This window comes from Colossoma macropomum, unplaced genomic scaffold, assembly GCF_904425465.1.
Source record: "Colossoma macropomum unplaced genomic scaffold, Colossoma_macropomum, whole genome shotgun sequence".
Classification (NCBI taxonomy): domain Eukaryota; kingdom Metazoa; phylum Chordata; class Actinopteri; order Characiformes; family Serrasalmidae; genus Colossoma; species Colossoma macropomum.
In genome coordinates, this window is record NW_023494784.1 from 10,982,285 (window position 1) to 10,997,549 (window position 15,265).

The following is a 15,265-nucleotide window of genomic DNA, read 5'->3' on the forward strand; positions in this document are numbered from 1 at the left end:
ACTGAAGACATAACCTTGAAGGTACCATCCCAGTTCAGTAGTTTTTATCTTAGAGTGTAGAATTTGTGCAGACCATTGATTGGCCAAGCAAAATAATCACAGAAAGATGACCACAAGTTAAAAAACATTGCCAGCCATAATCATTGTTTGAACCATCACATAAAACTCAGTGCCAGGGAAAAGGTAACTCAGGACTAGAAGTGTCATTATTGTTGCTACTTATATTTGTGTGTACTTTCAAGGGTAGTCTGATGGGAAATGGACACAGACACTTACCGTGGTTTTTGGTTCAGATTAACAATCCTACCACACTACACTTCACTGTCCAGTGGAAAAGCTCAACTGGTTTAACTTTAAGGGCTAATTCTGCCAATTTTTTTGAAAGATTTATGTCTGGTCCTGGAGATAAGGTGTCCAGCATAGTTTGGTAATTTCCCTGCTCATTCATTCAACTCATCTGTTTACCGAGAGGTGCAGTGGATCTGTTTGAGAAGCTAATCTAGGACTAGATGGCAAAAAGAAGTTAAGCAAATTATAGCTTAATGGTCTTCATATGGCACAGTAATGGCCATATCTTATAATCCACTCTTTTGGGGTCTGAAATACATTTCTAAAGAAATCTCTACTACGCAAACTACAGTGCCACTTTTTATTGAAGTGTCCACCAATTTTGCTGTATGACTTCTGTTTTAATTACTCATTGCTAAGCCTATTAAAAGGCTATGCCATCTGGTTGGCTGATGGTGGGATTGTTTTTTTGAGATACTGTTTGGTTGTTGAAATGCACCATAATGCAAACTTTGATAAAACTTGATTGAACAAGTGCTTGAACAGCCATTTCCAAGATATAGAAATGTGATGATTTGGCCAAGTGTTCATAAATGATGTATTTTTTAGAATAAATAAGAAAGAGTTTGCATTTGATTGCCATGTTTACAAATTTCTCTTAAGGCTTGAATTAGGGGCAGTTGCTATGACATCATGGCACTATGATATGTTCATCATTACTATAAATGATATGTCTGTACTTAAATAACACTGAAGAACTGCATGTTTCATTACGAAGAGAGCATAATTAGTCATGTTTAATTGGATTTAGTGCACTGTGTGAAACATTGAATAAAAATGTATGTATTCATAGGTTTTTTCAAGTGGCACCACCGGTTCTCTTTTGTCTGTTACAACTTATCAAACTTTTAAAAAGCTAATAATCATAAGGCAGATTGTGTATTATAAAAACGTCTGTAAGTGTTGTTATATTTTGCCATATCAGACACTGTTAATCTGAGGCCACTTTGATGTACACTGAGCAAACAGTGTAAGACTACGTCTCCGCTTCCCTATGCACTTCAGCAGAGAGTAGTAAGAGTGAGAAATCTAACAAAAACAATAGTGATCCTGTATGGTGCTTTGACCCCTATTGCTATTTCGGACAGTGCAGCTGATGCACTCTTGGTTTTGTAGAAATGGGGTGACATCTGGCCGCAATGTGTCCACCCTGCCCCCAAACAAGTGGAAGTAACCCTGTTTCCTGCGGCCACTCTCATTTCAGCTGAGATTCTTGGAAGAAACTCAAAGACCGTCATTTTTAGCACACTGTTTACTAGTGGCCATCAGAGAGAGAGAGAGAGAGAGAGAGAGAGAGAGAGTGAGAGTGAGAGACAGACAGAAAGAGAGAGTGTGTTTGTGTGTATGTGTTTGGGCGGGTGGGTGTGACACATGCGTCATGTGGAAAAGGAAACGGCAACCTGAAATACATGCTTATTTAGATTTGGATCCGGTTATATAAGATGACTTGAGATTGGAATCCATAAAAGGACATTCATAGGGGACAGATTATTTTACCCATGATATTATACCAGGAAAACTATATGAAATAATGTGCATAGCTTATTATCAATATGTAAGCTTATGTAGCTTTGTTTATAGTTTATGTTTATAACTGTTTAATGCCTTGTGTAGCAAAATAACACTCTCAGAAAAAAGACACAAAACTGTCACTGGGGCAGGACCCCTCTTGTCACTGGGGTGGTTCCCTCAAGGGTCCATCTCATTGTACCATAATCCATTGAAATAATATTTTCTAAGTTGTACTGACTCCACCCACCCCGTCTCGTCTCCAGGCTTTTATTTTATTGTTCTGTTTTAAAACATTCAGTTATTTTTCACCTGGAAAAATTTGTTTAAGACCACTGTTGTACCTTTGAAGATACCTTTACATTGTTTGTACCATTGTTTGATGAGCGAAAAATGTACCGGCACTGTACCTTTATTTCTAACAGTGAAGGCCTTTAATTCAGCTGTTAAATTTCTTAGAAATATGTCACTGGAGCCACGGAGAAACTGAAGGATATTAGAAAGTCTACAGGAATAAAGCCGAAGATCTGAATTGAGAGTCCTTTAAACATCTCGATGAAAAGTCAAAAGAGGCCAGAGAAAGCAGGTAGATGGATTGGAGGACGCAGGACCCTTGGAAGACAGATCACCAAGCCATGGACACTTCAACTGACTCTGAAGATCAGGACTGGAATTTTGTTTGGGCAACATTTGTCCATCATTTACCTTTTTTAACAGAAAATGCTAAAATAGCAGAAGCTAATGGAGAACAGCTAGCACAATCGCATGTTTATATAGTGCCTACCATCAACACAACTTAGCGTTTTTGACCGAAGTCTGCCTTTATGTCATTGTAATAATTTTATTGTACAGTGAAGCTGTGTGACTCAGGATTTAGGGCGGAGGTGGAGGGCTTTTCCGGCTCCCAGCTGCTGTTGCTTCTTACCACACAGGGTGATCGGAGCATGTTCTGCCCTCCCACTTGTCTAAATCAGGCTCCAGACCCCTGGCCCACCCCTAGACGAGGCTTGAGACATTCCTCCCCCAGGCCTACGCTTTCTCTGACCTCTTCCAGTAGAGATATTGCTAGAGAAAGCCGCATTGCCTCAGCTGTCATCAGGATTCACCCCCACCATGCCTTCAGCTGGAGCCCCGGCACCTGTCCGGCTGAAAAACCGCCTCAGCTTTTGATGAGTTTAGCAGTGATCGGCAGCCCTAAAAAGAGCCCACTCACTTCTTCCTAATGATTTATGGGGAAGCAGAGGGCGTCTTTAAATGTATACCTTATTCAACAGGATGCATATTTTAGTATCTGATGGGTTAAGTAGCACGTAACTAATGTCAGGTTGTGAATTCGTTTAGTTGTGTTTCTGTGCTTACAGGCACGAAGCACACACCCCATGATGACACTCACCAATATAAAGAGTTTATGCTCTTACACTGAACAAGGCTTTTACTTGACTTTTTAAATCACATGTGTCAGACTCCAGTCCTTGTGGGCCAAAACATTGCAGACTTCAGCACGCTGAGTCATTAAACACACTTGATTCAGCTCATTAGCTAATTGGCAAGGCCTTCATGAACTGAATTTAGGGCAGTAGATGAGGCTAAATGCTAATCTCCACAGCACTTTGGCCCAGAAGGTCCCCAGTTTGACATGCCTGTTTTAAATGGTTTTGACTGTTAAACACATCAATATTAACCAACGTAATATGGTAAAGCAGCAGTGCAGGCAGCCACTTCATTTGTTATAGGTAGGTTGGTATGGCATGAGTAGCAAAACTACTTTCCAGCGCCTTGGTGACCCACACAGCCTGGCAAACGTTTAGAGACATATTGATTTATATTGACATATTGATATGAAATGTTGAGGGTGTTGAGTGTCTGAGTGTGTGAGTCTGAGTGTGTGTGCGCGTTCCGTTGTAAGTACACTGGTGCAATATGGCTGCTGCTTTACATCGGTTTTCTATTGGTTTTGTATTGTTTGTGTGTTTGTTTGGATGTTTTCCTGAGAAGTTTGCCATCATATTCACCGAGATAGCAGCCGAGAGTGACTTTCCACCTGTGACTCAGAGGCTTATTGGACTGGCTGTTTGGGTGACACTACATCTCAGCTATTATGCAGCCTGGACCGGCCACTTGAGTGATGCTGCATCGCGGCTACGGGCTTTCTGGACTGGGGACCTGATCAGTGTGATATCGCAGCCTGGGCTGGCTGCTTGGTTGACACTGCATTGCAGCTATGAAACCGCCTGAACTGGTGGTGTTCGGCTGCAGGAAAATGCTACCCCTTCGTGGCGAAGGACATCTTCGGCCTTCGAGGCTTCTCAGGCCGGCCTCCTGTGTGATGCACTGTAGCTGCGATGTGAGACTTTCCCCTGCCGCTAAGGACTCTTTCTGGGCTAGCTAAGTGACTCTATGCTGTGGTCAGTGAAATTCCCTCCGCTAGCTGTGGGAACCGTAGAGTGTGTGTGTTCTGTGTTATGTATTGTTGATTATGTATTGATTGTAAAGCGTCCTTGAGCATGGGAAAGGCGCTGTATGAATAAAAGTGATGATGATGATGATTTTTAAAATATTAAGTCAATTCAAGTCAAATTTATTTATATAGCGCCTTTTACAACAGATGTTGTCACAAAGCAGCTTTACAGAGAATCTGGGTCCACGCCCCCAGTGAGCAAGCCTTGGTGACAGTGGCAAGGAAAACCTTGAGAGGAACCAGACTCAAAAGGGGAACCCATCCTCCTCTGGTCGACACCGGATAACAGCACAGACACAAAACAGTATAAGTGGATACAGTTTTACACCACTGTGCAGAGCGCCGGCCGCATCAGTCACAGCAGACCCTCTTAGGACAGGCAGCTGCTCAGCTCAGGGAAAAAGAGGGGGAGGGGGAAAAAGGGGGGAGGGGAAAAAAGGGGGGATGGGGGGGGGTAAGAGGGACATAGTTAGGAAAACAAATTAACCAAAGGCTCGACTAAACAGGTATGTTTTTAGCCTAGACTTAAAGATGGAGGCTGTGTCTGAATAAAAATAAAATAAAATGTTTTCTTCATTATGTCTTAAATTATAAGGCATATTAAATTGATTGTCATTTTTCTTTGAATGACCACCTGACCAAAGCACTGCCTTGGCATTCCTCACATCCCCTAGTTGGAAAGCCTGTATTCATCAGCACTGAAACCTATCAGGTGTTTAAACCACCTTTGGGCCAAAAGAGTTTCAATTTGTGCTCCCTCACAGAAAGTTATTCAAATGTTAAAGCAGTAAATGTTATGAATGTGTTGTCTGCTACCTGAGACACTGAGTGTGTTTACATGCACTCAATAATCCAATCAGAATCGGGTTTCTGCAGTTTTTAGATTATTCAAATGGTCTTGTAAACAGCACACTCTGATTTCTTAGATCGGAGTAAGGTCTAGAAATCAGATTAAGAAATCTAATAAAGAGGCTGAATTTTAGCTCAGTAATCAGATTTCTCAGTGCATGTGAACTCTTACTCTGATTTCTTTTGGATTTCTCAGTCTGCGCATGTGCAAACACCGTCCATGGTACTGGAAAACATTTTTGGAGCGATGCTGAAACCAAACATGCTTGACAAAATGAAGGATTTAAATATTCTTCATCTTCTAGATGATATTTTCAGGTAAAGTGGTGTGATGTTTAAAAAAGCTGCAGTATGAAGTTTGAGTTTTACATTACATTTAAGTCACGTCTTCTTCTGTGACTTTATTGGCTGGTCACAAAGCAGAAATCTGATGTCTGACTCATGTAGACCCGGAGTTTTCCCATTATCTGATTACTCAAGAGCATGTAAACGTGTTGATCAGATTACTGACAAAATCAGATTTTCTGCAGTTATCTGATTATGAAGTGCATGTAAACACACTCATTGTTTCACAATAGTTTTCTGATAATCTTTTGGCCTATAGAGTTGGCAAATTTATACAATGAACCATTTCACATCAAACCAGTCTGAATGACCTTCTTTACATCTTTAAAATACTTTCTTTCTTTCTTTCTTTAACACTGATTTGGAAAATAAAACTGTCTCATTATTCAGGCAAAATCTGCTTTGATCAACATGAAACTGAGTGTAGCAAAATATACCCAAGATATTAGCAAACCGCTGTTTCATTACTACACAACTTTGCAGTTCCTTTAGTTTCCAGCTGAAAATAGCTGAACACGGGCAGCACGGTGGCGCAGTGGGTAGCGCTGTCGCCTCACAGCAAGAATGGCCTGGGTTTGATTTCCGGCGGGGTGACCAGGGTCATTTCTGTGTGGAGTTTGCATGTTCTCCCCGTGTCTGCGTGGGTTTCTTCTGGGTACTCCGGTTTCCTCCCACAGTCCAAAGACATGCAGTCAGGCCGATTGGACATGCTAAATTGCCCCTAGGTGTGAATGTGTATGTCTGTCTGTCTGCCCTGCGATGGACTGGCGACCTGTCCAGGGTGTATCCTGCCTTCCGCCCAATGACGGCTGGGATAGGCTCCAGCACGCCACCGTGACCCAGGAGGATAAGCGGTTTAGATGATGTATGTATGTATAGCTGAACACAAACGTGAACATGAGAAGGCAAGCTGTCCCCAAACTTCTGAAGCATCCACAAGTCCTCCATTTGCCTGCACAACTCAAGCGTGAATAACACATGGATGGCTAAGGACACTAACTAATAAATGGCTAATAAAACGCCATCATTTTCCAATTTAGCAGTGATGTACAGGTTCTCTTTAAGCCCTGCAGCTCCTGAATCACACTCCCTCTGGCTGTCATTTCAGCACTGACCCAGTGAGGTCAGAGCGCATGACTTTCATACTAAAAGGCAGAGTGAGGTTTCATGTGTTGATGCGTGTGTCTGGACTGAGATCGTCAGAGGAGGCCGGGTCAAAGGAAGTGCGGGCAGTGGCCGAGGAAGCAGGAGCGGTGACTGAACTGCTGTCAGTCGCTGCTTTCTATTTCCTCTGATCCCAAAGCACATTAGGTACAGAGTCTCTAATGGTGTGAAGGAATGTTCGCTCGTTTGAGGCACCAGCTGTTTATTGAACGATGTTCGTGAGGAGCCCTCATTTATCTTTTCTCACGCTGAGATTGCTGTGGCTTAGTGAATAGTAATTTAATGTAAGAGCTGTGGTTGAAAGACCTTTTTAGACCTTTATATTGGACTTTTATTGGACACAACACTGGGCCCATATTTACAAACCACCCAAAAGTGTACTAATGTAGGAGATGAGCCTTAGAGCAGCTCAAACTGTATGATGAGCTGATAATTATGTGTTCTGTATTTATTATAATTATTTCATAATTCTATGTTTAACTCTTTAAATCTGTGCTTGACCCACATTTCAATTCCTCCCTCTTAAAACTACTTAGATTAGTCAACAACTGAGATTAGTACTACAAAAATGAGGAGGAGAAAGGAAGAAACAGAAAGGAAGAAAGGAAGAATGGGAAAGGAAGGAAGGATGCAATAAAGAAAGAGAGGAAGGAAGGAGGCATTGAAGGAAGAGAAAAGAAAAGGAGGCAATGAAGAAAGAGAAAGGAAGGAAGCAGTGAAGGAAGAGGAAAGAAGGAAGGAAGCAATGAAGGAAGGAGGCAATGAAGGAAGAGAAAGGAAGGAAGGAGGCAATGAAGAAAGAGGAAGGGAGTAAGGAAGGAAGCCATGAAGAAAGAGAAAGAAAGGAAGGAGGCAATGAAGGAAGAGAAAGGAAGGAAGGAAGTAAGGAAGAAAGGAGGCAATGAAGAAAGAGAAAGGAAGGAAGGAGGAAATGAAGGGAGAGAAAGGAAGGAAGGAGGCAATGAAGGAAGAGAAAGGAAGGAAGGAAGAAAGGAAGGAAGAAAAAGGAAGGAAGCATGGAAGCAATGAAGGAAGAGAGAGGAAGGAAGGAGGCAATGAAGGAAGAGAAAGGAAGGAAGGACGCAATGAAAGAAGAGAAAGGAAGTAAGGATTGAAGCAATAAAGGAAAAGAAAGGTAGGTAGAATACAATGAAGGAAGAGAAAGGAAGAAAGGAGGCAACGAAGGAAGAGAAAGGAAGAAAGGATCGAAGCAATAAAGGAAAAGAAAGGTAGGTAGAATACAATGAAGGAAGAGAAAGGAAGAAAGGATGGTAGCAGTGAAGGAAGGAAGGAAGGAAGGAAGCACTGATGGAAGAGAAAGGAAAGAAGGGAAGAAGAGAAAGGAAGGAAGGAAGAGAAAGGAAGAAAGGATGGAAGCAGTGAAGGAAGGAAGGGAGGAAGAAAGAAAGAGCAGAAGAAAGAAAAAGAGAAGGAAAAGGAAAGACAGCAGGAAGAAAATATGGATGAACGAAAAATAGGAAAGAAATGAAGGAAGAAATGAAAGAAAAAAGAAGGAAATTTTTTTAGGTTAAAGTAACAAAATGTTTTTGCAGTGTTTGGAGAACAAAGTCTCCAGTGTTACATTCACTGTTACAGTGATCATCTGAGTGCAGTGAACACTGTAGATTAACACTGCGGGTGAGAACTCAGCGTAGGTGTTAACTGAACGAGGGGGCTTTGCTGTGCAACTTCCTTCCCAACGTATTCAAAACAGTGGCCCCGAAGGCATGAACAGGACACAGGACCACAGGACGGACGTTACAGTGTCTGCGTGCTGGTATGAGGCACTAAAACACCACCCTAAACACGCACCGTGTCACCCCTGTTCAGGGGCCTCAGACGCTTGTGTCCTCTCTTAACAATCTCATTTATACAACATATTTAGGTTCATACTTAACTTGTTCTTGAGAAAATCTCTCAGGATTCCTGTTCAAAAGATTCCTAAAATAAGTTTAAATAACCTCATAATTTAGACACATGAATGAGTCGTTTATAAACAGGGATGGGATGTGACGGAATACAAGTGCTGGGAATATCTACAGAATACAGTCCACATTACATTTAGAAAAAGCTGTAAAAAAGATGGTGCTTCCAGGGTTCTTTAGTAAAGAAAATGGTTCTATACAGAACCATGAACACTCAAAGAACACTTTGCATGATTAATGGGTTCCCTGCATTATGAAAAGGTTCTTCGGATTGATGTAAAATGTGCATGAATGTGTTATAGACAGCTCTGTATAGGACCTTTTTGAAAAGGGTTCTATACAGCACCTAGACGGGTTCTTCTATTGTTACAAGCTTGACACCGTAACAATAGAAGAACCCTTTTTCAAAGTATCCTGCCCAGCATGTGAACAAGCTACTCCATGCTGTGCTTCACCTCACTAATTTGCATATAAATATTTCCAGAGGTAAAAGTTCAAAAGGAGACAGACGTAGTCTGTAGATGTAGTGCTGGTACAGCATGTTCTCTAGACTCAGTGCTGGCTGGTTGAACAGACTTTCTGAAAGGCATGTGGGAAGACGATATTGGCCCATGAGCCATTCATCAGCGTGTACTTAGAAATCAGTCCTGTCTCGAAAGACGCGTTCTCTCCGCAGCGCTCCGTTTGTCGGGTCCTCAAAAAGGGCAAATGCAGTAACTGCTCATCAGAGAGTGAAACGTCTTTTAATAGCTTATTAATTTGTCTAGTTCCAGTAGGACTGCCCTGACATCTCCCTGTACAATCTGAAAGAAACAGTTTCTATCATTTCTCATTTAAATTATTTGGATTTCAGAATGATCTTTGTCAACAATTGTTATGGCATTGGAAGGAGTAGCACCAGAAGAGGTCAACGCATTCTTGTTGGCGAGCATGTTCACTGCTCACGGAACTGCCACACACTGCCAGAGCCCCTGCAAAAGGTTTGTATGATGTCCTGTTTACAGTTACATGTCAAAATATGCACTGCAAATTTAATATATTTTAAGATTTAGTACATCACATTGATTGCTTTTTAATTAAGATGAATTCATGTTGATCTACTCACACTAAAGACACATTTGAGAAACCATTACTTCACATAGGATTAGTTCAAGATCAAATACATGGGTAGAAATGAGGCTCCAGGGTAACTTCGTAGTCAAGTGGAAATGGACAGTTGGTAGCAGATCACAGACCTTGAATATTAAACGTCATTAAAAAATCAATGCCAATATAAAATATCAATATCAATATAAAAATCAATATAAAATTTATATAAATACATCCACGTACATTTGCAAAATCAGGACTTTGATGGGTAACATTTTTCCAACAATTACCATGGACAGTAATTCCAACATGTTTCCCAACACCCATTGCCTGAAAACACAGTTATAATAAAAGTCAAAGGGTAATTGCTTTATTTGTATTTATTTATTTATTTATTTAAAATTCATAACATTTTTTATGAATTCTTCATTCAAAGGTATTTGTGAATTAAGCTATAAATGCTTTACTGTGGAGATTTCTCTACAGTGGTGGTGTTAGGACCCGTGTGTCTGTGTGTGTGTGTGTGTGTGTGTCTATATATATATATATATATATATATATATATATATATATACACACACAATTTGATGCCAACAGCATGTTCCCAAAAAGTCTGTACAGGGGCAACAAAAGACTGGTAAAGTTGTGTAATGATAAAAAAAAAAACACCTGGTGGTTGATTGACAACAGGTCAGTAACTCAGATGGCACTGCATTAAAAACAGACATGATTCTGTAGTGGAAATCACTGCATGGGCTGTAAACACAGTTCGTCACTGCATCTACAAATGATAATTAAAACTCTAAAATGGAAAGAAGAAACTGTACATAAACAGGATCCAGAAACACAGCCGCCTTCTCTGGGCCCAAGCTCATTTAAAATGGACTGAAGTGAAGTGGAAAAGTGTCCTCTTGTCTGACAAATCAACATTTGAAATTCTTTTTGGAAATCATGGACACTGTGTCCTCCAGGCTAAAGACCATCAGGCTTGTTATCAGTGCACAGTTCAAAAGCCAGTATTCATGATAGTAGGTGTGAAGGCATCATTAATGCTGAATGATATATACATGTTTTGGCAATATATGCTGCCATCCAGACAACGTCTTTTTCAGGGAAGGCCTTGCTTATTTCAGCAAGACAATGTCAAACTGCATTCTGCACATATTACAACAGCATGGCACTATAGTAAAAAAAGGTTAGGGTGCTAAACTGACCTGCCTGCAGTCCAGACCTGTCACCACTGAAAACATTTGGCACTTTATGAAATTAAAAATACAACAAATGATATCCGAACTGTTGAGCAGCTGAAATTCTACATCAAGTAAGAACAGGAAAACAATTCACTTTCTAAACTACAGCAGTGTCTCCTCAGTTCCCGAACACTTACAGAGTGTTGTTAAAAGAAGAGGTGATGAAACACAGTGGTAAACACGCCCCTGTCCCAACTTTTTTCGAACGTGTTGCTGGCATCAAATGCAAAAAGGGCATATATTTTTCAAAAAACAATAAAATTTCTCAGTTTCAACATCTGATATGTTGTCTTTGAGCTATTTTCAAAAAAATATAGGATTTAAATGATTTGCACACCATTGCATTTTGTTTTTATTTACATTTTGCACAGCGTCCCAACTTTTGGAAATGGGGTTTTATATATATATACATATGTATATACACACATATGTATATATATATATATATATATATATATATATATATATGTACTATCCAAAACCACCAGTGAACTTACATGTGCCTTCTGAGTTTTTAAATGTAAAGTTGATGATGATAAATCAGAGATAAATCTGCCCTGCATGCATCTCTCCACCTTGAATAGCTTCAAAAAAATGTCTATAGGCCCGAATCTTGTCTCAAAAGTATTGCAGACCAGTGTCTCAGGCATCAGGCAATGTATTTGTAACCGTTTCATGCAATATCTTCCTGTGAGGGAGTGTTTAGAGGCATTAAATGCTTAAGTCGCCTGGTTCCTATCACCACCACTGTAAACAATTTCTCTGGAGCGGAAAACAGTTTCTCTGGAATGGAGCATTTCACTTTAACCCACTTTGAATGACTTTGTTTACATCTTAACTATTGAATTATACAGAAATTTGGGAAAAAATCTGTGCAATCTCCCTTTAAACTGAGACACGTTATGAAAACTGCTTGCATTAATGTCGTAGCAACTCTCAAACCCAGTGCGCTTATGAAAGCACTCTTACCTTTTCATTAAGTCTGAACAGATTCAGTGTGATTTTGCACAGTATTGTGAATACTAATGAATGTTACTATAGCTCATACTAATAGCAAATCACCTCAAGCTGAACTGAGGCCAAATCAACTCAAACAGGATTTGAACACATCTAGCTGCTCGAGTACAGCCTAAGTGAAACAGTGAGAGGCTCGCTGAAAGAACATGGAGACAGCGACAGCTCTGTCGAGACGGCGTTTAATTCCTTTCCTTACACTCACATCATCACCCCTCTATAAGAACCTTTGGAGGGGATAACCTTTACGCCATGCAGTGAAGGCCAGCTGAGCTCTCGCAGTGGCCCAAAGTTAGATGCACAGAAGTCAGAATGCCTCTGAGTATAACAGAGCTCCTATCTACATCCTGCTCTGTCACGCCAAGGGCACTTCTGCCCCCCATTTTAGCCCTCGAATCACTTCTGTTTCGGTGTCTGTTAATATGACAGCACTGAGCGTGAGTATCAAAAGCTCTCATATTCTACAGAACCGGGTAGAAAAGGGAAATTTGGCAATATTTTCACATAATTTAAAGTTTATGAGCACAGAAACTAAATAGTTTTGCATGAACAGTGCAGAGTTTCCACCTTTTTCTTTTTTTTAATGGCCTGTTTATTAGGCTTTCACCATTAAATCAAGCGAACATGTGAGACAGATGCATCAGTACAATTCAGACTTCAATGACTCCACCCACAACAACCCCACCCCACCCTCCTCCATCCATATAGTCAGTTATACCCAACCAGTCCTTACACAATAGAATAAAAAATAATTAATGGGTTTGGTGTACACTCTCAAGAAAGATGGTGCTTCAAGGGTTCTTTAGTAAAGAAAACGGTTCCATATGGAGCCATGAACACTTAAAGAACTCTTTGCATGATTAAAAGGTTCTTTGCATCAAGAAAGGGTTCTTCAGATTGATGGAAAATTTACACGAATGTGCTGTAGATTGTTCTATACACAACCTATTGAAAAGGGTTCTTCTATTGTTACAAGCTTGAAATCGTAACAATAGAAGAACTCTTTTGGGTGCTATATGGACCCATTTAGAACCATCTACAGTACATCGTACATTAATCTGAAGAACGCTTTCATGATGCAAAGAACCTTTAATTATGCAAACGGCTCTTTGAGTGTTAATGGTTCTATATAGAACCATTTTCTTCACTAAAGAACCTTTATAGAACAATTTTTAATGGTATACACCAAACTTATACCTCTGTATTCTATTGTATAAGGACTGCTTGGGTGTGGCTGTATGGACAATGGAAGGGTGGGGTGGGACTGTTGTGGGTGGGGTTATTGAAGTTTGAATTGTACTGATTCATCTATCTCACATTTTCATGGTTCTATATAGAACCTTTTTCTTTACTAAGTAAATCACACAGAGCAGTAAAGTCAATATGAAGTTGTTGCATTATTGAGGATATCAAATGACACACAGGTGTGCTGTCCTGCATTTTAAGCATGCAAGAAAATCTCCCCAGTATTTCTCAAACACACTGGGTTATTTCTTTACATTAAACAGTAATTTCTCAAGAGGGATGTCACGGTTAAAAAAGGGTGGTTCTTCAAAGGTTCTTTGGTAAAAGCAACGGGTTTATTTGGAGCCACAAGTTCTGTATGGTGCAATGGTTCTTCAGATTAATGTGTTTAGGATAGGTGTTGTATATGATTCTATATAGCACCGAAAAGAGTTTGTAACAATAGAAGAACCCCGTCTAGGTGCTGTATAGAACCCTTTTCTAAAAGGTCCTATACAGAGCTGTCTATAGCACATTCATGCACATTTTCCATCAATCCGAAGAACCTTTTCATAATGCAAGGAACCCATTAATCATGCAAAGGGTTCTTTGAGTGTTTATGGTTCTGTATAGAACCATTTTCTTTACTAAAGAACCCTTGAGGCACCATCCTTTTTTAAGAGTGTATAGAAAGTTACTGTATTCAGAATACAGCTTTTCTAAATGTAATGTGGACAAGGATAGGTGTTGTATATGATTCTATATAGCACCGAAAAGAGTTCTTCCATTGTTACGATGTCAAGCTTGCAACAATAGAAGAACCCTTTTGGGTGCCGTATAGAACCCCTTTCAAAAAGGTTCTATAGAGAATAATATAAAACATATTGTTCATCAATCTGAAGAAGCCTATGTAGGCATGAAATTCTTCTATATAGCACTCATGGTTCAAAATAGAAGCATTACCTTTACCAAGTAACCCTTAAACCTTTTTAAGAGAGAAGGAAGACGCTTTTTTTGTCCACATAGAAAGGCTAGGTTGATCAGACGATTCCACTTAATAGTAATACAGAGCTCCCACTCTTATTAGGAAAAAAATTCCAGGACTTTTCCATGACAAATTCCAGAACAAGTCCCATAACTTATATACACGGCAGCTGTTGCTCATGAAAGGTCATCTCGAAGTACTGACATCTTTAACATTAAAATCAACAATACAACCCCTAATGACCCCTTACTGAGTGGCATTCTGACACACACTGAAACTGACCATTCCTCAACCACACATCAACCGATCATCAGTTTTCCAGTAGTATCAGAAGTGAACATTACATGCTGGGTGTTAATGTAGCCTCATTCTACCAGGAGTTCTGACACGGCGTCCACGATAGATATGAATGGATGGATACTCAAACTGCCAGCTCAACTCAAATTAGCAGCTAAAATATGCTAAACTACGCAAGAATGGCCCGACGAAAAAGTCTGCAACTGGCATGTGCGGCTGCAGTAGCTGTGTAGCAGCTCAGCAGCTTCAGTACCTTATAAATGTTACATGATTATTAGCTTACTATGCTTCAAAGTGTCCACATTCGGAGCATTTGCTTGTTAGAATGTCTTCCACCTGAAGCAGATCATTCAGTTACTTCACAGTTTGCAGTGTAAACATATTGCCTCGTTCAGAATGACTGAGCTGCTAAAAACCTGTTTGCAAATATCCTTATAGCATGTAAAACCCTGCACGTTTCTAATTACAGACAAAATAAATGACTGTTTTGTTTGTCTATGGTCAGCAGTGGCATGTCCTTCCCTCTGTTTGGTAGTCATCATTTGTGGAAATGATAGTAAGTAATTGGGCTGTAACACACTGGGACCCACAGCAGAGGCTTTCAACATTCAAATGGGCATTTTTTGCATTTCAGTGTTTATTTTTCTTTGAATTTGAACCCTTTTCCAGGACTTCACAGGACATTTGATTGATTAATCTCTAAATGTCCTAGTTTTCCACCATTTGTGGGAACCTGACAGTAAGATGGTCTACTGAAACTATGAGCTCTGAAACTGCAGGGTTGAGGTCAAATCAAGGTTGAGAGCCA